Source organism: Ischnura elegans, chromosome 1 (genome assembly GCF_921293095.1).
Source record: "Ischnura elegans chromosome 1, ioIscEleg1.1, whole genome shotgun sequence".
In the NCBI taxonomy this organism is placed as follows: domain Eukaryota; kingdom Metazoa; phylum Arthropoda; class Insecta; order Odonata; family Coenagrionidae; genus Ischnura; species Ischnura elegans.
In genome coordinates this window covers 58,366,089-58,392,897 of record NC_060246.1, presented here as the reverse complement: position 1 = coordinate 58,392,897, position 26,809 = coordinate 58,366,089, and the positions used below count along the sequence as shown (strand labels likewise).

General features: G+C 36.5%; 1 protein-coding gene across 2 annotated transcripts in view; it reads left to right on the top strand.

Annotated features, from left to right (window-relative positions):
• LOC124161184 overlaps nt 1-26,809 on the top strand; it is a 344,620-nt gene that overhangs the window by 159,637 nt on the left and 158,174 nt on the right. For both annotated transcript variants that reach the window (XM_046537448.1, XM_046537441.1), the window contains exon 2: nt 3,410-3,517. The gene's annotated coding sequence lies outside the window, so the exon portion shown is untranslated. The remainder of the gene's footprint in view (nt 1-3,409; nt 3,518-26,809) is intronic.

The following is a 26,809-nucleotide window of genomic DNA, read 5'->3' as shown; positions in this document are numbered from 1 at the left end:
CTATTGATAACATTCAAAACTATTTCTCCATTTGGAAATAATGTTAATAAATTATTGGACAATGGAAAAAAGTTTCCAACGTCTGATTACTGAATATTTTATTGTCATCAGAAGCAACCAAGTGTACAAAATATCAAGCCGATCCGACAATGAGGCGTGGGTTCAAAATCAATTACAAGATTCCATCGATGAAACAAACGAAGCAAGGTAAGGAAAGACGTGCAAAAAATGCATGGAGAGTCACCTGAAAGCTCCAAGAGAGGAAGAATAAAGGAGCGTTATCTAGAAGTTTAAAATGCAAAATCGCATTCGCTCATAAACCAATATCAATCACAGTACCCTGAGCCTCCAACTAAATTTTGAGGACGTAGATGCAAGAATTTGTACCTAAAAAGGATTTTTAGAAGATCGTAAGATGTGCAACTTGCGCTGGTAAGACCTTTCTCGATTTCTCAGATATTATGCAGGATCCAAGGCGTAGACACTTAATCCGCCAATCGCATGAAGGCGACACGATTCGTAAAGAACTGATGCGAATAAATTGAATTATACCTGGCTTTGTTCAAATGGAGATTGGTAGCAAGATTTCCCATCAATTATCTAGGGCTCTTACGCGTGATAAGTACACTTGTGCAAGAGAAACTATTTTCATGAGATATTTAACAGAGATTTTAATGGAATAGAATTTTGACCGTCCCCCAAGTATTTATGTAAGGTCAGGGGCGGATCTAGGATTTCTTTCTGGTGGGGCAGAAGGATACCCCGTAATACAAAACGAACGCAATGATAATGGGACCGCATTAAAAATCTTGCATATTTTTAAGGGTCTGGGGGGCACCTGCCCCCGAGCCCTCCCCCCTAGATCCGCCTATGTATAAGGTCTAAAATCTTTAGTTTAAATTTTGATATTTACGCTGTCATGACGGAAAACAACAGTTATGTCTCTGACATTTTAAATTCAATAAAAATAAACATTTAATTAAAAATATCCAGAATAGATTTATAAATCTAAAGCTGAAAGACAAAAATAAATCTATTTCACGCCAAAGAACAAGAGAAGAATTGTACCATATACTGTAATTGCAGACTAGTGTTCGAGGTAGATATACTGAGCTATGAAAAGAGATTCGTCAAATGCTGAGAACCAGCGTAGAAGAGTCGATGGCAATTAGAAATTTCCCCAGGCAGTCCAAGCGAAACATAGCTTGGGTTAAGATAACACAAACGAGCTGCATGAAGAGCTGAGGCAACTTGAAAACATCCCCAGGGTCGACAACTAAAGTTGCGTATAAAAGAACTCTCATTGCTGTTTGACCTTCACCTCACGACCTCTGCTCAGTAATGCCCCCAACTCCACCAGAAACCACTTCATATCGTCCCACCTATCATAATGCATCACATTTATAAAAAATTCGTTCTCCGCTCACTTCAAACTCTACTAGTACCATGTAAAATTGCTCTTACCCAGGATTTTGCTCCAGAGGTAAAGGAAGGAAGCAAAAGGGGAGAATTATCTGGCACAGAAAATTTCCAGCGAATAGATACCCGAGCAGGATGCCTGCCCGAATTCATTCCTAGTCACCTAATAGGATTCGTATAGCACCGCCCTCAAAGCCCGAGTAGTGTATCAAGGACACATCCTGGATATTATTTCGATGAATACGTTCCCTTATTCCTTTGGAATCCCTTTCAACTGTTTGGAAATCGATTCTATAGGTTTCCTCCTCCTATTTATTTTGCATCTTATACATCCTCTTGATGTAAACACAATGCATGTAACACTAGATAAAAATTTCACCTGCATGTGCCGCAATAAAATAAAGATTACTACACCTTGGGATGTAATTTTATATTAGTAAGAAATTCTCACTAACTATTTAGTATGCATTTTAACAGTCAAATCGTTTTTATTAATAAATTGAGAGGCTAGTTGTTCCGCCACAAGAATTTTGAATTTCTCTTTGAGATAATTACTTGATTTTCCTCAACAACGGTTCCACTGATTATGTTAATTGCTCATACTTATTTTTTTACAAATTTTATTTGATTACAATTATTGTTTAATAAAAATTTCTAAATTATGTATTCTAATTGTATTTTTCAATGGTTTTTGTCTAACAGGGTTTTGCGTTCCTGAATTCGGCACCAGTCGTGTTATTGATGGTACAGTGGAAACGAGATCCTAGGGCGGGCTCGCGGAGTTACACTCCCGGGGCAGGGTCTATAAGACTTCGCTTTTTACCTCTGAACCTCGGAAGGGGGAGGACAAGGAGGGAGAAAGGAAGGAAGCGCCGCCGCTATAGGAACCCGACGACGCTTCCTGGGATAGGATAGGGTTGGAAGGAGAGGGAAGAGGAATCCCGCACCGTCACAGAGGCTACTAGCGAAACCATTATTTAATGTTTCTCCAGAAAGGAAAAAATTTCCTATAAGGAAGGAAATTTCTACGATTTTCCGTAGATGTTATTGATGATACAGTGGAAACGAGACACTTAGGACGGGCTCGCGGGTTACACTCCTGGGGCAGGGACTGTAAGCGCTAGCTTTTCTTTCAGGAGGGGAAGGATGGGAAGGAACAAGGAAGGAGGCGCCGCCGCGATTATTGATGATACAACCTGATTTTATTTTTCACTACTGTGAACGAGTAAAGTTTTAACCATGTGATGTGAGTACACGATTTCTCGCGTGCACGACCGATGCCAATTTTATGTGGGGACCACAAGTTTCATCTCCCATCAGGAACATTAATTTTCTTCTTGCACATTTTATGTTTCAAAGTAATTGAAAAAATGAAAATAAAAAGAAACTGGGTCGACGAAGTATTTTTCAACACATTGTCATCGACTTCAGAGGGCGGATATGCTTGGTAACAACATCCAAGGAAAAACACGGAAAATGTGAAGACTACTTCCTCGATGGAGATGCCCATTTGGTCTCCTCAGGAAAAGAAATCGAAATAACAGAACAAACTATTAACACTATGTTAATTGTTTGATCTTTACGAATCAATGAATCAATTGTTTCTTGAAATGTACATGTTAAGTTAATTTTCGAATTAACGAATAAAAATTGGCTAGCTACGAGTTGGCTCCTTTGCTTCGTAATCAATCATGCAAAAAAGAGCCAAAATCGATATTACTGAGTAATTCAAACAGGCGCTTTTTTCCTTGACTCTTCACTTCATATTTTCAGAAGTATAACAATAAAAACTCACAGACAAAAGCTACAGTGTAGCAATGCTATACCATTTTATTTCGACCTTTCTACTTAGTCTGAAAGATACTTCTGCTTCACTTAAGGAATAGTAGTTGTGCCTGACCACAGCGAAGTTGAGAAGTCTTGGGTCACTTAATGAGAGAAGCTGAACATGTGGAGCACTACTCGTCTCATTTTTTTTATTTTTTCACAGGAGTAAGGCCGGGAGGACTTCTGCGGTGTCGAGTTCTTGGCAACCGCCGTCAATTCAGCCCACCCTAAACGCCCTGGAAAGTGGCGTAGGCGGTCTGTCCGTGGCGAGGTGAGTGTCATCGACTTGAGAGCTCCAGTTACCAGTCTCTCGCAGCTAAAGAGAGCCTTAATATACATTCCATTCACTTCGTGCGAAATAACGGCCTTTGAGAGGGACACTTGAGGTAAAAGAGGTAAGTACAAGAGTCCTTTTCATGAGAAGGTTTCTCTTCAACACTCATGTTTATGTCCTATTTTATCAGAAATTTTTATGGAAGGTTTATAGGAATACTGACTCATAACAGCAATCTCCTAATTACTTATTGTTAGATCTTTACTTTTAGATTTAAATGCAATATTTACTTCACTAGCTTATTTGTATTAATTTACTTTGTCTTGTAATTTTTACTCTTCGAAACTTACTCTGATTTCTAAGTGACCCAATTCAATGAGTCACTGGGTTAAAATTTAACTGAAGTATCTGCTGCCTCCGTGGTGGATACTAATTAGTAATAGTGATTCCGGTACATGAAATCTGAGATTTGGATAATTCCTTGCGTAAGAAACCTCATGTAAAAGGTTAGTTCCATTAGAATTACATATAATTCAATTGAATACGACGGATTATGGGAGTTATTTATTTACGTTACTTTATTCCTATTTAGCTACAGAAATATATTTAAAAGCAGTCGAACTGAAGACATGAAATCACATTATGCCCAGCGAAACTGAAGAGTTTCAAACGATATTTTCGTTGCAACCATTAGATTCTGAAATTAATACTAACTAAAAACGATGTATTTGTGCATCAGCTTGTCAGTAAAACTTAAGATATTTCTCCAATTCTGTTTAAGTGTTCCTTTTAATTTGACCTCGAGAGAACTTCTTTTAATGAACAATATTTCAGTCATCGCCAATGTTTCAGTTATATCATGATCGGATTAAATTTTTAAGTCAGTATTTAATAACTCCTATTTTTACATAAAATAAGGTCTTATATTAATTTCTTCATTTGGAAATTCCCTTAAGTACAATTTCTCTTCTATTTATCTAAAAAAAATCATTTGCAGATATTTTCCCCATGAAACCTAATTCGATTGTAAATTAAAAGAAGGACCTCAAAGAAAGAGTTGAACAACTGTTTGCCATAATATATAAGGATATTATATGTTGACTATTTAACCCAGATTTCAGTGGAAATTCTGATCTCAAATTTATTTTCATTAATTTTTTTCTTCGCCAATTCAACTCAGCGAGATAGTAAGACCAGTGGCGCAGCGAGGGGGGGATTTTGGGGGATAAACCCCCCCCCCCCCCCCCCAGAGTTCAGGGAAATTTTAAGTTTAATCCATTTTACTTAATTGGATTGATAATACTAATAGAATAGTGTAAGGATTAAGAAAATATCCCCCAGAGAGCCGTAAAACTCACCATTTTGAACCACTTATCTTAAAATTCCGCAATTTATTAATCTCGCACCTACCGCTTATCCTGGTGGGTATACTATACCCCTACACACCCCGGTATTATTGCACCTAAACCAACCTCCCCAGCCTTAATTCCTAGCTGCACCCCTGAGTAAGACCAGTATCATAATTCCAAGCACTAGATTAATTTTCACTGATTACAATAACACATAATGAGAGGGTATACCTATGGAAAGAAAATGAAAAGAAGTCAGTTCCACAACTTATTCACTAATCCACAAGGAAATTAGCATGGCTAACAGAAAGCTTGCCCTTCGAAATATAGGAATATGAAACATATTTTAGAAAAAAAGTACAATTCTGACTAAAGAGGAGAGCGACAATGAGTGCTGCAAAAGGCTCAAATCCGAAGTGGAAAGAAATATGGAACGAAACACTCACTAAATGCAGAACAATACGTGACTTGGTGATGTGGTGAGGATTTTTCCTCAGACAAACGACATGACGCGGTTTCCAACGGTTGTGAGCGAAAGTAAAGCTAGACCCTCTGGGAAGGAGGACGACTACACAAAAACACACAGAGAGAAGAAGAGTAAACGAAGATAAAAAGTAAGGGAACAAAGATCTACGAAATGAGGATCAAAGGTCAAAACCACTGGCCTGGCGCTGAAACTGCCTGGAAAAAGAGAACAAGTAGAACGCTGCGGAAATGAATTGTATGGTCAAATACGGTGATTACAATATGTGAAGGACGTAATTAAAGGAGGAGAACCAGAAATGGAGCATAGTTAACGCAAAGTAAACTTTCCAGACATATTCCAGGCTAAGCAGAGAGCTTCATACATTTTTACCCCATTTCTATGCCATATTTTTCTCATTTATTTCTATGCTTCTGGTAATTTTCCACCACTCCTCGCACCACCCTATGAATGCTACTGTTCTTTGTTCCTAATTTGATAATACCGTTCAATATTATTTTGTTCATTGTTTTTTACGCATTTCTTACTATATTTTTAAATTCTTTTCTTTGCTATTTAGAGTCCTCTGTAGTTGGAATTTTGCTGCTTTGGACTTAATTAAATAACTAAATAAATTATTCATCGTGCATTTAGATTCGACTATCTATTCCACTTTTCCACTAATAACCTTGTTCACATACGTTCAACAGATTCAGGCTTCAATTGGTGGAAGTTGACATATTTAAATGAATAAAAGATTGTAGCACTTTTCCACAAAAGTTTTTACTGAGTACAACGCGTTTCGGCCCACAGAGCCATCATCCAGAGTCTTGTTCCATATGATGGCTCAGTGAACCGAAACGGGTTGTACGCAGTAAACGATTTTGTGGAAAAGTGCAACAATATTTTATTTATTAAAAAAAGACCTTGTTCACGCTCCCGTCTCTCAACCTCTTTCACACAAGATACTGGCTCTTGTCTTTGTCAGTGAACCCGAGAAGAATAGCACTAAAAGCAAGGGAAAAGGTATTTCAGGTTGGAATCCTTTCATGCATTATTATAACCACAAGTCTATCGAAAAAGAGAAGTAATAAAAATATCTTACGAAGAAAATTTCTCCCGAGGATAAATTTTCCTCAATACCTCAGTGCATCAGTCCTTCAACTCACTCTAACCTTGCAATCAAAGACAGAAGCAAATCCAGATAACGACTTTTAGGAATAAAATTTCCTAGAATGCTTAATGGGTTGGAATTCCTTGAATTTGGAACATAGGGGAGACTTTAGGCTGACTATTAATGAATGTGTGGGCACAAAACTTTGCCGGTCGTTAGTTGAGAACCCACAGGCGGAGTAATCCAGTAATAAAATGACCGAATATCTTCATATGAGACATAGCTGATCATATGACATTTACCAATCATTGAAGACATTGGTTTGAAAACAGTGGCAGGCTATAACTTTTGAAAATGGAAGAACTTCATTAAAATATGAAAACTTTTTTAAATATCGGCGAACGTTTTAACTGACTGACCTTAGTTTCATGAAGTTAAATTTCATCATCTAGGTTACCTAAGGGCATTGGAATAATTGCATAAATAGGTCTATTATTGATCGTGCGTTGGTCATACAACTTTAAGTTGATAATTTACTCTATAAAATGATACTGTAAAAATTGATAATTCTTTTTATAACATAAGTCATTAGTTTCAGAAAACCAAATGGAAGAATTTATCACTTTCATCGCCATCTCCACCGTAAAGCGAAGATAAAAATCTTATTTTTTCTATCATCCAACTCGTAGTTTTCATTTTCTCCGCCCACATTCTAGCGTACACTCACACCAAAATCTGCACTCATGTGCTGAAGCCAAAAATACATCCTAAAAGGGGTCTCTCTCTCTCTTCTTGGCTTCACATCCTTATTTGGCTCTGCCGCCTCTGCGTCGGTCTCATATCCCACGCCTTCATTCCTCCCACCTTTTCTACCTCCCCGCCCTACTTAAGTCTAGCACCCCCTGCCACCCACTCTTTCGGTCCTTCTCAATCGACTGACCCTCCAACATCCAATTTCCTCTCACCCTTTGCCTCACTCAACTTCGTCCATAGACACCAATTTTCCGCATCCAATTGTCGTGCTCTATATCCTCAGCACCTTCGCTTTATTCTTTCCTTCCCTCACGACCGATATACATATGGCCTTTAAATTGTCTAGCCACACCCATTTTCTCGGCCTTCTTCGTCTATCACCTTTACCATCAAAACCTCAAGATACCACTGTGATGGCAGATGAGTAAAATAATATCGTAATACATGATTAAATAATAACACCGAAGGGTAGTCCACAATCCGCCCTACAATGCAATCTGACTGACCTAAATAATTTATAGAATATGTTTGGTATGTATTAAAGACAGTTTTAAAGCCACATAAATATTTTTCTGCTGTTAAATTACATCAGTAAAATCAATAAGAAGTCTAAGTCTTAAGTCAAAAATAATTTATATTCACGGAATACAGAATTGATAATATTGCCCAAATTTTCTAATAAAGAACATCATTCTCATTTCTTAACACTATGCTGGTCTCCCCATCAAAGGCTCTAACATTGCTAATTTAAATATTGAAGATGTTCTGAGAGATGTATATGCCATTTTCTGCTCATTACTTTGCCCCAGATATTTTATACTCAAGGATAGCCTCTATAGCACTGAACAGTAAGTTTGATAAAAATTGATGGCGATGAATCTTCTTTTCAACAGAATTTGCGCATGTTACGGATGGATGACAATGCTCAAGAAACGGAAAATCCACGATCTAAAAAAGCTGTCATAATCATTTGATGGTAAAAGGAACAAGTGAAACTGAGCCCTTGGTATAGCCAAATAATCTAGCCGATCCGGAGATCCAACGATGTATTCTCTCGACGTCCGGACAATAAATCATCCCTTCTTCCGCTCCTAGCTGGGTGGCTCTTCTGCTCCACTTCTCTCCTCATCCTCGCTTCTTTCCTCTTCTGAACCTCTTTCTGGTAATACGATGCCTTTCGTGGTTCCCTATCGATTCTCAGACCTCACTCCCAATCAAAGCCTTCTCAGAATTACTGAGGCATTCTTGATGATACATCAACATCACCGTTAATTCTTCCAAGAACCTAAACGTCCCATATAATACAATGTGACGTATTCCGATACATTCAACATCTAAATACCAAGTAAGTAATTCAATCCAATGTCAAGCATGAAAAGTAGTATGAAGCAAAATGTATTCTGCTCCAACACAATACGGTATTCTGTGATACATGGCAGAATTCGGAGAAATGAAACTTCCTTTCTTTAGGCGCCATTTTGAGATTAAATGACATAAAAGCATTGATGCTTGAATAAAGCGGCTCAATCCTCAATTCCATCCCTTCTTCACTCCCTTTCAGGAATAAAATATCTTCCCTTCTCATACTAACCCGATAGATTAGGTCAAAGATACCAGATGCTCGTCAAAATATAAAAATGCTTAGGAAAATATAATGATTATAACAGCAAATATGCTAACTTAACACGCAATTCCATGCTAACTTCGTAATTATAGTAACCAGAAGAATGCCATTGAATCCACATCAATAAGTTAGCATGAATTAATGTACAAAGTAATAAAATAAGCACTAAGACATGGCTACATACATAGGAATTGTGCCATCTAAATACATATTCAGAAAGGTGGTCACAAGTTCTGGTTGTGTTTAATCCTTCAAAATACTGCCATAAACTGAATTTTATGCAAGAGTAATATAAAATATTCACCTCAATCATTCATTTTTAGTTGGTATCGTTTAAAATAAACTGACTAGAGTAATACACTCTTGCACTACAATTTAATTTCAAAAATGGCTGGATATATAAAAAGCTATCCACGTCCAACTCCAAATGCGCCTTAGGCAAGAACGGAAAACAATTCATGTTATAAAGTATGCACTGATCTGTCTAATCCTAAATCCATTCGGTTCTCTTATGTTTGCGTGAATGCCAAAATAAATAGAGAGAAATATTTTGAAGCGCATATTCATATAGCAAAACAACAAGCGTATAACAAGCTTTTTCCTAAAGCTAGGTTTACACCTGCGAGAAAAGTTGCGACATAAGTTGCGCGAGTGGTGTCGCATAGTGTAAACTCATAGATGCAATTTTTAAGAAGAGCATCATATAATGTCAAACTACTTCCTCGAGAACCAACAATGCATTCTGTTGGGCAATGTATTCTGGGGCAATCGCATTTTTTTCCAACGTAATTTCGCTTTCTTCGTCCATCATGTGGATTCCTCCTCTTGGACTGCAAATACCGTGACTGACAAAATAGTTATTAATCTTGTTCTCCCTTCTCTGATACGTCAACCTCCTTCATAATATGATAAAAACTTTTGAACTACACAATCAAATCGGTAGCGATTTTGCTGAATTTAGCCAATTTTTAAAATAAAAATTTAATTCTAAATAGTGTCCCTTGATCACGCTTCACTTTATTCCCTTGATTTCCAACAGCTAAATCACCCAAGACACCACCACGTACTGAAGTTCCATCCGTGCTCCACGACGATAGCCACACTGTGGCTGCCACAGCCCTTACACAATGTGCTTGCTCCCTGTCCACTTATGCCCATCGTCCCACTCGTCCGATATCCCATTAAGAGGATCGCTTCCACCCAGTTTGCACCCTTCCTCCTCATTTTTCTACATCCTTCTCTCTCCCACCAGCAGTAGCATCACACGCAGTTTCCTCGTCATCACTCCGTCTCCCATGACCCGTTTTCATAGCGCGCGTTCACCCGAGAACCCCGTGATAAGATCCAATCGCCGCTCCCTTTATGTACATACATAGGCGGATTTAGGAGGTGGCACGTGCCCCCCCACACGCTTAAGAAACAGACAAGATTTTAAATACGGTTACCATTACGTTCGTTTTATTTAGTGTATTACGGAACCTCATTCGTTTAATTTAATATTGATAACTTTCGCATCAAAATAAAGAGAGTATTTTCTACAGTAATTATTATATTTTGTTTTTAATCTCTAATGTGAAAATATCTCTGAGACCCCCAAGAAAAAACTCTTGAATCCGCCAATGTGTACATATTTCTCGTTTCCGAAACCAACACCACGCTTTACTCAAAATAACAATACTAACGTGGACGATACGATAATTGGGCAAATAAAAGACTCGGTAACGAAATAACTCCAAAAGAATTGAAGAAAAAGATATTATTGCTATTAACCATACATTTTCGGCGATCCATGAAGAAAATGGGCCGTAAAAAATACTTTAAAGTCAATTTTTTTATTGTTTCCAATTGTTGTTAATACAGTATAATCACCAAAAAAATTCCAACTGAGAATTTAATGGAAACCAACTCATAGATATACATGTAAGAATTGGTAGGCTGGTGCGGCTATTCTGAATACAGTGCTTATAGGGAACTTACTATAGTAAGATTTTTCAGATTCTGAGGGAAGCTAGAATGGTCTATGTTGTGTTCACGAACGTGGACTACCGCCTGATCGTTGGTGTAATGGGATTTCTCTCTAAATGGAATGCATGCATGCATGGTATCCCGTAATATTATGTATCTGCGCTCTGCTATCTCTTTATGCCAGCACCCTCGTTCGTATAATACTACAGTTCCTGCTGTCCTAACTTGATGAGGGACCATGCTTTGTAACATATCATACGCTTTTCCCTTCCATGATCACATAATTCACATTGCATGGCGATTTAAGTATTAAGCATAAAAAATCTGCGATCAGGTTCCAAGATTTTCAGGCAAGGAAATTACTAGGACCCATAAAGCTAACAAAATTATAACAAAAGCAAAATAAGAAAAACTATCCTGTTACGTAACTGAATTCGAATCACATAGTAATTATATTACCGGTAGGGTTAAATTAGTTAGTCTTTATAAATATACATTAAGAAAAAAACAAAGGGGACTAGAATCACAATTAATAATTCCTTGCCATTTTAGCCATTTTTTAACCGTGAAAATGAGTTTAAAAAGCTATTTCTATTAACTCAGCAGGATAGGGGCCGGCCATCACGTCTTTATTTTTTTCATAAAGTTTATCTTTCATTTCATATGATTAATTCATTAAGCTTACATTTAAATTCTTTGAACCTGCCGCAGGATTTTTCTGATGGAAATCGTTCGTATTGTCGAAATAAAATCGCCGAGAGGATAATTTTTCTCATATTTAGATTCATTCGTTATGTAAGCTCTCGCCTGCTCTCTCCGTCGCATACTCTGCTTCGGGAAAGAGGGAAATTCTTCCTATTACCCTTCTCCGCCGAGAAAATGGATTCCTTTTGCAAAAGCCAAATATATGGCTTTGGTCGCAGATAGGCGGCAAATTTTAAGGAATTCCGAGCGTTCCCGGCATTCCTTGGACTCTTGATTTTCCTATGGGTGGGAGTTTCAATAGAGCCGTGATTTTTTTCGACACACTCTCGCCCTGCATTCAGTAATATTCCAGATTCCACAGAAAGTTCAGGGACGCAGATTTATGAAAATTGCTTTCTGAAGCATAATCCACTGAGGAAAAAAGATCACTCAATTTGTGTGCTATGTTATTAGGACTAATGGACTTGAAGAAACTTTTTGATGCTTAAATAAGCTAAAAAGTTAATGATATTATTCTTAAAAGTGAAAGCTGTGCCTCACAATAAATTAAGGAGTTGAAAAAATGTAGCATAATAGAATTTTAACCATCTTTTTACCCTATACGATAACTCAGTGAAAACCTTCCTGATGTAGCTACGCAACAAAGCTTTTAACCTCAATAACCGTCCAAAGATTCCGAAAAAATACTAAATAAGCGTGACGCATACGTTAAAACACATAATAGGATATTTGAAATCACCTTCCCTAAAATATCTTACGTAAGTTATTCAGAACATATTTTAAAAAGGGAATCGTATAACTGATTCAGAAGAATTTAAACACTTTTTATTTTTACTTCAGCGTTTGAGTTGGGCACACCATCGAATCAACTGTCTGGAAAATGAAATTCCAATCTCTGCCTCTTTAAACTTAGGTATTTAGCAAAACTTTCAGGATGATTTCGTTTCGATTAAAAAAAATATTGATAAACTGCTTGTTTTTTATAATTATTTCGACAAATTAAGTCACTAAATTATAGTATAGTGAAGCAACAAACGATAAAAGAGTACTTTTAGACCTCATTCTTATTTTGTGGTAGTTAATAAAGAACATGCTAATGAAATTTTAAAAAACTATATTTTACTCTACCAATTTATTTAAAGGTATGACTAGTTTCGGTGTAGTGACGTAATCATCAGATACAAATGGTCGAATCCAAGGCTTGGTTCTTAAATACGTTCCAGGTTATGGGGAGGAAGAAGGTAGGGGGGAGTAGTCTCAATGCAGCGGCGTCATCATCAGATACTAAAGATAGATTTTAAAGAAGATGCTCAAAATTCGAAGTAAGGAAAACTGAGAGAAGATGAGAGAGAAAATTGGAGCTGTGGGTCGTGGTTACCATCCTTTAACCATTGACGGCACAAACATACGAAGGAGGCATTTGAATGGGTGAGACAAGGGTGCGATAAGGCAACTAAGAGGATTACCCGAGAGAATAGGGAAGTTGATGAAAGGAGGAAAAAGTAGAAGACACTGCGTGGGTAGAATCTAAATGAATCACCTGGGGCAAATTTCCGCAACCCTATCTTTAGTCGAATGGGTGGTTGTAAGCCTTCAGATTTTTCCTTGGGAGAGGGGTCCTTTTTTTTGCCTCGCGCGCTAAGCATGGCAACTGAGATGTAACGTGGAAAAAAACATCATGTCTTCACAAAAAAATGAAAGATGAGTTTCGCGTCAAAATATTTTATGAAGACATTATTAAAATTTAACTGGACACCCGTCATTTTACAATGGACATGCTAAATTATAACGATATAGTATCTTAGTACGGTGAAAATTATTAGCATTGCGTAAGCACATAATTTAAGGCTTTTCTTTCCAAGAAGATTGTGAAAAAGTTTCAAAAAAAAAACAAATGCCGCCGAATGTCATAATTTGTGCCACGTTTTCTCTCTGTCGCCGATTTCTTAGCTTACAGTAAAAATATTTGTTACGAAAGACTTAAGGAGGAAATAAGATAATGATAAATGAAGATGTATCAGTACACTTAAAGAATATTTAAAAAAAATTCGTTTATTAAATTATATCATTGACCCTACTGCAAACTGGGGAAAAAATATGTTAAATACCAAAAGTTCTGAGGCACATTTTTACACCAAAATTTTACCCCAAAGGTATTTTTATCCTTTTTTCTTCGTACTTATCAAAATTTCATTTTCTTTCCGCCAAATAGCGAGTGATTTACGAAGAAATAGACTGAGATTTACTTCACTAATACAGGGATAATGTACCATTAACAACGCATTTAAATTTATTGATTAAAATTTAAATAATGATTCTCTCGATAGATTCTCCTTTACAGAAATAATAAACATGCCCAACTACGACGTCAATTAAAAAATTTACCTCATCTAACATTGCATATTCCCCGTCTCAATAGCGGGCGTATCTTTCCGTCAGAGATCGCCGCAATAAAAGGGAGAATTTCAGAGTTGAAAAAAAGGAAAAAAAAGGACAGGATAATGAAATGACGACACCAGCATTTCATTCTTTTGAACCGCGGGGTAATCACTGGCCGTACGCACGAATTTATTCCAAAAGCAGCAATCGTAACAGACTGTGACTTATGACTGGCTCACACGATCCTCTTCTGCGAGTGGTGGTGCCCGCTTCATCCGCATGTTGGTCGTCCAGGATTCCCAGTGCCAAATTGTGCTGAGCCTTGTCCATCCACCGCCTGTGGCCTTCCCATTAAACACACCCACCTCCTCCCCTCTTGCGCCGTTCATCCCATAACCCCACGCTGAATTCTGTATTCATCCATCTCCATTACTCTTTCAAAAATTCATCGGACTCACGATCCATCCTTCCCCCTCTCACCATGTCGCATTCGCCCAACACTTCCCTTTGATTCGCACTGATTCGTCATCATGAAAAGAAAATGCTTCCACTCTCGGCTGTGTTGTACGCAGCGAGACCAAGTCAAATTCTCCGCGTAGTCGCTGTATTGAAGCAAAGGGAGTGGGTACCTAAAAATCTGACTTCATTTCGGCGCAATCCTAAAACCTCAAAGAGAAGGAGCATTTCAATGAGGAATACACGGTTTCCGAAAGCTATTACTTCAAAATGAAAAAAAGTGTTTTTGAATAAATTGAAAATGCACGGTTGAAATTAAACTCCTGCATAAAAAAGGACTGTGACTGTGGACGTGCTTTGAGAAATTACAGTCCACTTGCTGCAAGTTAGATACCAATTTGCTAACTAATATTACTTTCCGAATGAAAGAGCAACACATTAACCCGAGTAAGGGAAAAGTATTTGCGATACCTCATTGGCCGCCTTTAGCTAGTCAAAATAAGAGAATTAAACAGAGACTTAAACTCCTTACAGCTGGCTTTAAGTATATTCCATCTTCATGTAACATTCTGTGTATCTTCATGAATTGTTGAAGTTCTTCCTCTCCCAAAAATAAGACATAATATGTGAAATTTAGAACACAAGATTGGCCAATTTCAGCCAGCATGCAAAAATGCAGTCACATCCTAATATCATATTTCTCCGGATTAGAATGATCTTTTACACCAGAAATCATAAATATATTCTCACCAAGTCTATTCTCAATATTCATGCTAAAAAATTCATTAGCTCTCATTTAATAGCATAATATAGCATCATTAAATTCGAATAAATTTCAGGCAAACTAAGAGTGAAAAATTATTCTCCTTTTCGTAAACTAAAACGTTAATTTTACGGAAAAGATTGTTAGAGTGTTTGAATAGTTCTCATACAAACTCATAAATAAATGCGACGATAATTAGAACAATCAGGAAGTGCTGTAAACAATCCTTAAATAGTGAATCAGGCAATAAATATATTGCCTCAATTGGTGCTTTTTGGTCGACGTGCTAGCAGCTATTCACTAGATCTATAAGCAAGTAGTAGAACTTTCGTCATCTTTAATATTAAACTATGGCAGAAACTTAAACAAAATCATACAGAAAAGGGCTGACATGTCTTCACAAAATTTCAATTTTCAGACGTAAATCAGATTTAAAAAGAATCCGAAAAATACCCGATAAAGACACACAAATAAAGGAGTACATAAATGAACAAATGATTTTTTTCTCTAGTAAAAGATTTTCTCTAAAATTCTCTAGAAATCAACGCTAGCAAAATTTTGATAAAAAGACAGGTAAAATAGGAAGATTTCAAAATCTATTGCTATTTTACGTAAAATTTACATTATATTCAGAGGAGGTATTTATTTTTTTCTCACAGTGACGAGCGTAACACGAGAATCCCAAAGAGTACCTATGTGTACACAATACTATCTTCCTCGGACAGAAACACTGCAGTAGCGTAAATTGAGTTACGTGAGATAAAATAGATTATTCATAAGATTTTCGAAAGGTGTGGATGTATATTGGATAGATAGCCTACAAGTGACGAAGAATAGGCATTTTTTCCATGGGATCCAAGTGAATCGTGCACCAAAAAGCAAATTTCATGACTACTTCACATTGACTGAGGCTCCTCCGTAGCTACGACCGGATCTTGCCGCATACGAAATGAGCAACGTACTCCAGCGCGCCGTCCTTTGTGAATCCTTATCCGCGGAAATCAGGAAAATGTCGACAATTGACTGTCCGGGTAGCGAGTACGCATTTTCCTCATTGTTGAATACACTTTCAGGATCCATAGATATCTGCATTTTGAATGTGCCATGCATTCTACTGAAACCTTCTCTCTGCAGGCGGCTGCTTGAATATTCACACTCTATACTGCAGTACCAACTCCAATCTTCTTTTTCTTCATGCGCAGGGTAGTGAAAACTGATGACGAAAAATGAGAAAACATACTACCCCATTTTTAGCACCCATTCATGATCATGAGACAAATATTCTGCTCATGATTTTGTGATATTGAAGTCCGTTAGTTCATTTTGTCCATCCGTAAAATAACTAAGCCAGTACATATGACATGGCTATAGTATGATTTTTTGCTGGCGGTATGTAAGTATGTGATAAGTAGATATACCGATATTGTATAAGTATTTTATCTGTGCGTGTTCTTTCCATTAAATGAAGGAGCGAGAGATTAACAGGGTTTGAAAACCAATGGCGATAGATAGAACATTTTCCACCAAAACCTCACAAAATATCGCACAAAACAACGAAGAGGATTGCAGAATTATTATTACATTGTAGTTGAAATTGGAATCCATAACCAATACCAAAGTCACCCAGGCACCCTGATTCTCCATAAACCTCCCACACTAATCTGGTATTAGCAGAGATCACTACAGCACCCATGTCAAGCCTCTTTTTCCTTATATGAAGCACCTCTCTCCTTATTCTTTCTTTAACCTCACCGTATTCACGCCTTCAACTCTTTTCCCGCAACCTTATCCACCCACAAAACCCTTTCCTTGGACTATACTCATCTCATTACGTTAGCAATTTCATATACGCGACAGTTTGCAAAACATATTTTTTGGGTCATTGTATCTATCTTCCCTCGTAAAGTTAGGCCGACGATTGAGCTGGGAATCAGTGAGATATGCAATTATTTTGTTTGCAACAATTTCCGCAAGAGAAGTTCACTGTCACTCATAACCACCATCTAAGTTCTCATTGAAAGAGCCCATTCTCAATGGAAAAGTAAACATCTTGTAAAATAAATATAACAATTATCATTACATTAATAATTCGGGGGAGTGAAAAACATACGTGCATGAAGAAGCTAGGACATGACAATGTGATTATATACTGATGAAGTATGACAAAGAAGTTTTGATGAGCAGTGAAGTGTATTTTTCCTGTACAAATATCTCGTGATATTTCCTCGGATATTTGACCGTTAATATATTTATTGTTTCTGCTACTACCACCTTAACTTATCTCAATTTTCTCATTTATAATTCATGATGCGGAAGAATAAATACAGACTTGGAATCTTGGAGTCTTAGATACAGAATTCTTTATATGACAAAACATAATGATGGAAAAGGCAGCACATATTTCCTTGGAGAACAAGATCAGCGAGGAAACTTCGGAAAACATTTATATGAAATAAATAAAACATCTCAAGGAGAAATGAGAGAACATAATACATAACCGAAGAAACCATGGATTGCCACCGAATGGGAAAGACAAATGATAACTCACCCTAAGAGGCAATGGGTTGGGTGTGTCCTCCAGAAGACAAATAGAAATCGACAGTGGAGGAGGAAGGAAAACGTAAGGGAATGGCGGTGATGAAAACCGAGTAAGGCCAAGTTAATCGAAGGAGATGTCCGGATACAGGGTTTGGGAGGGTTTTAATTTAAGAAGGAAAAAGAATTAGGAAAGGTTCCGGAGGGATCGTATAAGATAAAATATAAAAGGTTCAGGATAAAATATAAAAGAGAGAGCTTTGGCGATGGAGCAAGCCAGGCAGAGAGATAAAGAGAGGACCAGCGGGTAAGGAAGGATCAAGTTAGGGGTCAGAGAAGGCACAGGTCAAAGGGCAAAAGCGAGAGGAAATATGAAAGAAAAAACTGTGATTGGCAGCATATCTGCTTGATGGCTCAATTTAAAGAAGCCATTGCCCATTAATTCAGCCGTGGAAGAAGCAATAGTAAATTTTTAAGTGTTTGGAATTATAAGATATATTTATTGTTCAACATCAATTATTAATATTAATCAATTTCGACAGTATTACAAGATTATCATCGATCTTATTTTATCTTGAATCTACGACAATTTTTTCCCCGGTGCCAAGCATCAATATAGGAGCAGACGTTTTTATTGTCGCGAGCAAACTTCCATATCGTTTCTGAGCTCATTTCACTGAACTCATATTAAATAGTAAACAGTTTCTCTTTTATACGAAAGTGGAGCCAAGAAATAGCCGCAAATATTCATCTTAAGATGGACCTCATTTACTGAATTACACTTAAAGACATGCGAAATCATGCAGCTTTGAGATATTTTTTCTCATCTCATATAAAGCGGATGAAAGTGTGACTTGGATGAGAAAAATTGCTTGGATCACATGGGATTGTTTTTGCAACCCGAAATTCACAATCCAATCGATCAAATTCATTGCATTCTCCCATTGAATACTGGTGGTGGGCCAACATAAGAAGCCCTTCGAAGGACGGGCTTCAGCCAATTTTCAACCGCTCAGTACGGGGTAACCAACCAATATTCCATTGCTTCGAGTCCAGTGGCTCTTTTCTTTATATCATAATCGAAAATCATCGATCTAACAATAAGTGAAAATATCTCTGTAGGAATCATTTTTTTTGTCTCGCCACCACACTATGAATACATCAATGGGTTTTGTGACTCAAAAAAGTAACTATCGAATTCCAATATGCTTGTTGACTAAGTATCTGACGGTCATTGTTTCATAATTCCATATTTTCGAAGACCATCGCAAACAATTGAGCGAAACGGTTAATTTTGATCAAAAATAATTTACGGCTGAGGATTTTAAAAATGCATTTTTAGATTTCAAATTTCTGCGTCGATGTTCATTTACCTCAGGTCATAAATATGTCGGTAACATACGTGACTTAAGAAACCAGCTTATGGGGCCATGGATTAATGGTCAGCGGGCAAGCAATCGGCAAAAAGACGAAATGGAGATACTTCGATATTAATGGACCGTTTATTCTCTGCTCGACGTCTGTGGAATCCTCCTGAGGCTACATAAAATGCTATACATATCTCCTTTCCATTTCCCCTATCAATACGAATACTTTATCTCCCACTTCACCTTGGAATATAACCTCACAATCCATTATCCAATCCATACTGCTTACATAATTTTCTTCAACGCTCGCGCTCAACACCCACGTTTATCTGATACTGAAGTTACATGCTATTAGCAGTAATGCCCCTTTGAACGAGGGTCTCGCTTTTGATAAAGGGCATAGAGATAACGGGCGACCGCAGGAGTGAGCGAGACGTAAGGGAAGCTATTCCGTCTTAAATAATTATTAATCAATATTGTTGTCTTGTTCGAGGAACCCCGAGCAAAGATCAAAGAGAAGGATTATGTATTTGATCCCATGATACAGAGCAATTTATAACCCATCTGTACCAGAGTGGGCTGAAATGGAAAAAAAGCGAACAGAAAAAAAATAAAAATTTGGACTTTCGAAACTGAGTTTTTCTGTTTAATTGCCTGCTAATGCCGGGTTAATGTTAATTTGAACAGATGCGTTTATTAATTAAGCCTTTTTTTACGATCATGAGGGATTCATAAACTTGACTAAAAATGATCTCATTTTAAATCTACCGGTTTTATCTCGCCACCATATATATTCACGTGGTTGTGGTGGCCATGTGAAACCAGCTATGTTTACTTCAGTCATATTATTTGAATAAAAATACTAATCAAAGTAAATCATCGTGATATCTACTCCATTAATCTTTTTCTGCTCTATTAAAATGAACTCTGTTCATACGAAAGGCTAATAATAATAGATTACAAGCTTAAAGGTAAAATGCACGACCATATACAACATTAGGCTCAGTAAACAGCCAAAAAAAAAGCATCCGTTAACTAACACTCACTCTAAGCTAGAAGAAGTTTAAAAATGAACAAAAGAAACGAAAAGCATTTAGGCTTACATAAATTAAAATTTCTCCACTACGCATTTTTCTTAATTATCTTTTCTGCACTTTCTCCCGCTCCTTTGCCGATGGTATTTGTTCAACAAAGCGGAGCTACCGTTCAAAAAAATTCAATTGAAAAAAAAAACACTTTTGACCATTTAGTATCACCGTACATTTGATGAAAATTCAATCACCTCGCACTGGATTACAATTTTAAAGGTAAAATTACGAACATACAAAATTTGGCTCAGTTAATTACCCGAAATAGCATCCATAACACCTGATCTGTCCTCCTCCAATTAATTTGCAATTAATTAATGGAGTAACTCTTATTCTCATCCAGCGATTATTGCATGAATTTTCAGAGTTGTTCGATCAGCAACTTCTGAAAGCGAAATAACTGTTCCTATTCATCTAAAATATGTTGTAAAAAGCTGGTGTTTCAAACATATTAATACGCTCGCGAATGAATATTTCACTTCTGCTGTGACGGATACATTAGCGACATGAATATTCCTGAAATCAGCTCTGCCATGCTCAGAAATTTTAATGGCTAAGTGCAATGGTGAAAAAACAGAGTTATAACATCTTCCCTTTGATAAAAATATTATCTTTTTATGCAGGTTTGAAATAAGCCGGAGGCAAGTTTATAACCCCTTTACATACGACTTTTGTTGCCAGCTTAAGAACATATCGGGGTCACTTTAAAAATTAAAATTCGTCCTATATTTTTCAGTGAATACTTGAGAATGATTTTGCATGTACGACAAGAGTACCTCGTTTCCGCAGAGCATATTTAAGAAACGAACAGCTTCAAGGCGATTGTTGCTACTCTCAGCCGATACTAATTCCTATTCCCTGCCTTACAAAGTGAGGAATATTTTTTATTTCCACAAAGCTCTAAGCTTACTTTATTCTCTATTTGGGCTTCAAATACTCTGCATTTATTTATACGAATCAAATATGAGTCCGAAGGCTAACAAATAGGACAAACGAGGAGAATGGTGTTCGCGTGAGCAAGAGTTTATAACAATGAGAATAAAGTTTGGAAATAACAAATTGTTTTCCTAATAAATGGTAACATTATTGTATTGGATTGAACAAGAATGTTCATTTGTCACAGACAGTAAAGTTTTTAGCTATTGTCATCTTTCCTTTATCGCCTCAATCTCCAAAAATAACCTCAACAATGCAGACAAATTGTCGATCTTGGCCATTTTAGAGATATTAAGAACTCAATCGTATCGGCATGTTTAAAGTTGAATTCGCAGGGGAGATAACGTTCATTTTAATTTGTGATTTCCTTTAATAAACTAGTACCATATTTTGATTCTGCTATCAATTCAAGGATATATTGGTTCAGAAGCGAAAACAAATTGCATTGATAAATATGGTGATATGGTGTAGAGTTCTAAATTGGTGAAGTGATGGTGCATTTAAAAACAGTTAAAAATAGACTTAGCTTGAATAATAATATTTAAATCCACTGTTGGATTTGTTATAATTCTTTCGTTCGTTTTAACTTTAAATTGTAATTTTTATGCATACGTTATCTTTGAGAATCGAATGGAAGTTAAATATTAAAACTGACTGATTTATTTTATTTCTACTCTCCTGAATAATTTTCTACTGAAAATGAGATAGTGAATTTTAATTGAATGCTTGCACAATTCCTTACGTCGCGCATTGTTGCCATGTTATTTTACAGTGGTCTGTGATTGGTCAAAGAAATTTTGACACTTGGATTTAGATTTTATACTTCGAGGGCATAATAATGGCAATTTTACAGCTGTAGTCATAAAACGTAGTTAATATGAATTTCGGCCAATTTTTTCTTTCGATTTCAGTACACTGTGCGATGAATCTCTACCAGACAAAATCATCAGAATTTTTTCTTTTAGAGGAGTTTCTTACAACGGCTACAATATTAGGTGAAGCTTGAACATGTTGCAGTCGTTTCATGCAAGGGAATAGAATAAGTGAAAGCAGTATATATACTAGCAACAGTTATGCTCCCTTGCTTTCAATACTTATGATGAGTATTCAAGCGAAATAATTGATATGATAGGATGAAACAGCACAAATTAAAGGAATATATTTATTTAAGAAATAAAATTACAGCCAAGTACTAATTTTTAGTTATGTATCAGTACGTTCCTCCGTACCTTGCCTGCCACTGGACAATTCATTAAAAGGACAAACATGACTGTATGACTCACTCCAAATATATATTTTCGTCTCATTTACGAATATAACTCCAGCATATTTTCAATTCCTTCACCAAAAAGTAATTAAAATAATTAACTTTACAGACTCATTATTAACATTAAGGGCAATAAATTAAAACTTAGTTGCATTATATGACCAATCAATTACATTCACTTGGAGGTTAATTATTCGCTCACCACAGTAGTAGAGGGAAGGGAAGAGGGAAAAAATAATTTCGGCATTAAAATCAGTAGGAGAAAAATTCTTTTCCTAAATATCGTAAAAAAATATCGCAAGCCATTCCGGTAAATTATAATGCGAGAATCGATGATTTCCTCCATGGAAAGGGTGATGGTCACAAGTCGAATGCCGTCATCACTGTAAGAATACAGTAACAATTAATTTGAGTCATTGCATTGAATAGCCCAATAATGAGCGTTTAGGTAAATGTAGGTTATCGAGAAATTAAGAAATATTATACCGATTAAAATGAATTTAACGAGGCCTTGAAATGAAACATGCGACAAAAGCATGAATCGGCCTTTATTTAGCAACGATTCCAGCGAGCAATAATACTTTTTAAAGCACCATTCCAGGTTTTCTAAATACTTATTTGCTGGATAAAACAATGTAGTGAGTCAATATTTGAACCAATTTTCTCGAAATTCGGAAAAAATAAAATCAGAAATCATCTGTCGCGCGAATATCTTTAAAGAGTAATGCAGTGAATTATAATATTAATAAATTTCCTAACTAGTAACCATTACATACTTCAGGCTAATGAGCAATACTTGTAAAACGTTTAGCGTAGGAAAGCACGAAATAAAAATCTGAATTACCTCACTTCCTATCATTGGGTTAACAATAAATTTTCACGAACCCAAACAGTCAACTTCGTTACCATGTCATCTCACGTAAGGGTAGAGTTGAAACACAAAGTTCCTCGTGGATTCATGGGAGTTCCCGCGGGGCAGCTCTAATGATCCCTTCCCGAGCCTGAACTGTAAATCCACCCGGCATCCAAACTTAGGCCTATGATAGACTCAACGCAAAATGCTCAGGATATCAAGTATCCAACAAGGAAGTCCGTGAAATTTCCGAGCAAATTAATTATGGCATCTATTTCAACGTCAAAATTTAGGACTTTTCACTGAGGTATAAAGATGCAAACTATCCATTAAAATTGTGTCTGAATAGTTCAAGAGTTATTAAATGCATTCATGATAAATAATAACTTATTTTGAATGCACACTTTAATTAACAAACCGGCAAAAGGTTCCAACACACAGATAAGGCCCCAGATGATGAAGCTACCCGCGAGATGTGAATATCCGCGTCGATTTATAAATTATGAGCATTTAAACTAAGTCATTTTCAGAGGCGTATATATATGGGGGGCGTCCCCCCCCCCTTTCGGGGCCACCCGCATTGCCGAAGATATCAGAACAGTAGTTTTTACTTTTTATATCATAAGATGGAATTGTCTTGTATGAGTTTAATCAATTTCAATAAAACTTTTTAAGTGATCTGGTAATTTTTCATTACGATTATAGTAAAGGTAGCTGAAGATATCTTTCGCCCCCCCCCCCCTTGAATTTTTTCTGTGTAAGCTACTGGTCATTTTTCATCATGAACTGTAGGTAGCTACCACAGAGTTAAGCCTGAAACGATTAATTATCGAATGAAAACCAACATCACTTTAAAATGAATTTTCTGATTTTCTCTCTGATTTGAACCTAAATTTCTGTTTATATCTACAGTTAGCAAATTGATGACGCAGGTATCTAAATTAAATGCGAAGAAATGGCTCCAAAAATGAACATTAGGAACATAAATGCTGTCCTTTTGCATTGGTGGGACGCCAAATGAAAGGATTTCTAACGCAAGGTCCGGGCCGCTGGTAATGCAACTCTTCTCCCATTAATGGTTCAAATTTTAATAGAATAGCGGTACTACGTTGATGATGCATAGTCCTAGAACAGTGAGGTAGCCAGAAATTTCGTTCAGAGGGGAGGTTTAAAACTAGGGGGGATAGTTTTTGAAAACTAAAGGGCGCTAATAAGAGGGTTTTAAAGTACTTTAACACTTTTCATAATCAAAAAACTTCATTTTCCCAAGTAATCTTTTGTAAATTCATTATTTTTCAATATTTTGTTTCCTTTTATGAAGGAAAGTAATTGTGTCTTTTATATTTCGGGGGGAGGGGATCCAGACCCCCCAGACCCCCCCTTCGCTTCGCCACTGCCCTAGACTATTGCTCGCTTTAAGCCTTTCTTATGCGATACAATTTTCACCAACAAAATTATTTCTTTTACCACTTTCTTCTCCTAAAACAAGCATCAACAGCTATTTGATTTTAGCAGCCAACGACTTCACAGAGTCACAGCACATTACAAAGCACCCACTTCGCAAGCTTTCTTGCGAACAGAAATTCTATTTTTTTTCAGAAAATATCAACGTACTAGCGCAATGTAAGAATATGTACCATTCTTAAAATGATACTCAAGGTCATTAAAACCTCAAAGGATATAATTTACATACATATTAATTACTATAATTGTTAAATGTTAAGGATAACGAACCGAGCTTGCTATTTCGCTGATGTCTGGCCCTGAAAATGCAGTTTGTTTAATGGAGAGTATTTAACGACAATGGGCACTTTTACGTGGACGTTAAATGCGAATCAAAGAGAAAAGTAAAGGCTACTGTTGAATGTATGACAGTGCCTCCAGAGAGGTCGTAAAACATTCGGTACAGCGACGCGTAAAAACTTTTTTTCCTGCATTAACGATGGAGATAACTCATGGGTGACACTCCTTTATTACGGGCGTTAAAACTCGCATTCTAATAGCATTCCTGATCAAACAATGTTTCCGACACTTATTTTTAGATGCGGTAAAGATGAAATTTTTTTTCATAAAACGGCAATAAATGTTCGGTAAAAAAACACAGTAAAATTTCAGGTGGACTAAGGGGATGTACAGGAATTTAGTGAGAAAACTTGTTTTAAAAAGTAAAATTTGTTGACATTTTACTTTGTAGAAATGATATATGAATACGGGAAAAAATGTTTGATTTAATTAATGAAATTTATTTTTTTATTTTATTATTATATTACTGAAAGCGATAGATAAATTCGATGTTAAACCAAAGAGGCCAAATGCTAAAACCATGTAATTTTACACTACCGGAACTTGATATTCAATTCCACGAAACGTTACAAACCTCGGGAGTGGGTGGAGTTACTGGAGTACTTCTCTATTCAAAGTTATCTCATTTCTCTACGTTATCTCGAAGGAATCTATGTATTCTCTTGCGCTACAATACTCTGTTTTCTTATTATTGGGAATAATGAACTTTGTACGAATGAAGGAAAACGTATTATACATAACGTTTATATTTATAACAAAATGCTACCTTATTACAGTCAGGTACGCCAAAAATAAGAAGCCGAAATACCGTTCCCTCGCACAGCAATATCACATAACTTATCAATATCGTATACATCATGTGCTCAGGCTTCATTTTATGGAACATCATATCTGATGTGCGAAATATCACTATCGTATTCACTATAATGTTTTACCATCAATATCGATAGTTAAATTACAGAATATATTACTAAACATTTGATCAGCACTAATTTTAAGAACTACCGCTAATGTTTAAGGAATACCGTTTCCAAAAGTTTTTTTTTTGTTTTTGTTGAGTATTTCGTTGAAAACAATTTTTTTTCACAACGACGCGGATGTGAAAATGTAATAAAATAGTATAAGATTATAAACAGTAAAATTGAACATATTCTCTCATTAAAGAGGACTCTCCGTGGAAACTATGGGTTGAAAAATGTAGCATACAGGCAATTTTTTAATATTCCAAAATATACAAACAGAAGGAATTTTTAGAAGCCTATTAAATATGATTACTAGATACTCAGTCTTAGCTCGAGAGAATATTTATTAAATATTTGATTTGACAAAGTATTCGCCCGTAAGATGTGCAACGAAATGCGTAATAACGAAAAGGACGGAATGCTTAAATTTATCGTCGTGCAAGTGCTTTAACTCATGCCTTCCAACTTTATTGCTTGAACTGAGAATACGAAAGTTCTTTCCATTATTTTTTCCAATGCCTGGATGAGTTTGATTCAACTCGCTTTCCCAATGCTCTCCGCTCTAAAGGAAAATTTCGTCGCTCTGAAGAATACACTGTCCGTTTCATATTTGAATTCTGTAGCAAGATGCTGCATGAAAAAGGATGAATAACAACTCATATCCTACTTTTTTCCATTATCCCCCCCCGAGTGCCCGAGAAATGAAAGACTTTTTTTTGTGTCAGGAGCAAAAGAAAAAGTATAATCTGACCACTCGTCAGCTTATCCCGCCGCCATCAGAAATAGGGTCAGCAGAAAAAAAAGGAAAAAAACGTCGTCAGCAGTTATTCTCCAGGCCAAATCGCAAGGGGATTCTCAAGAAAGGAACAGGATAAATTTCATGCCCGATATCACGCATGGAAAATTT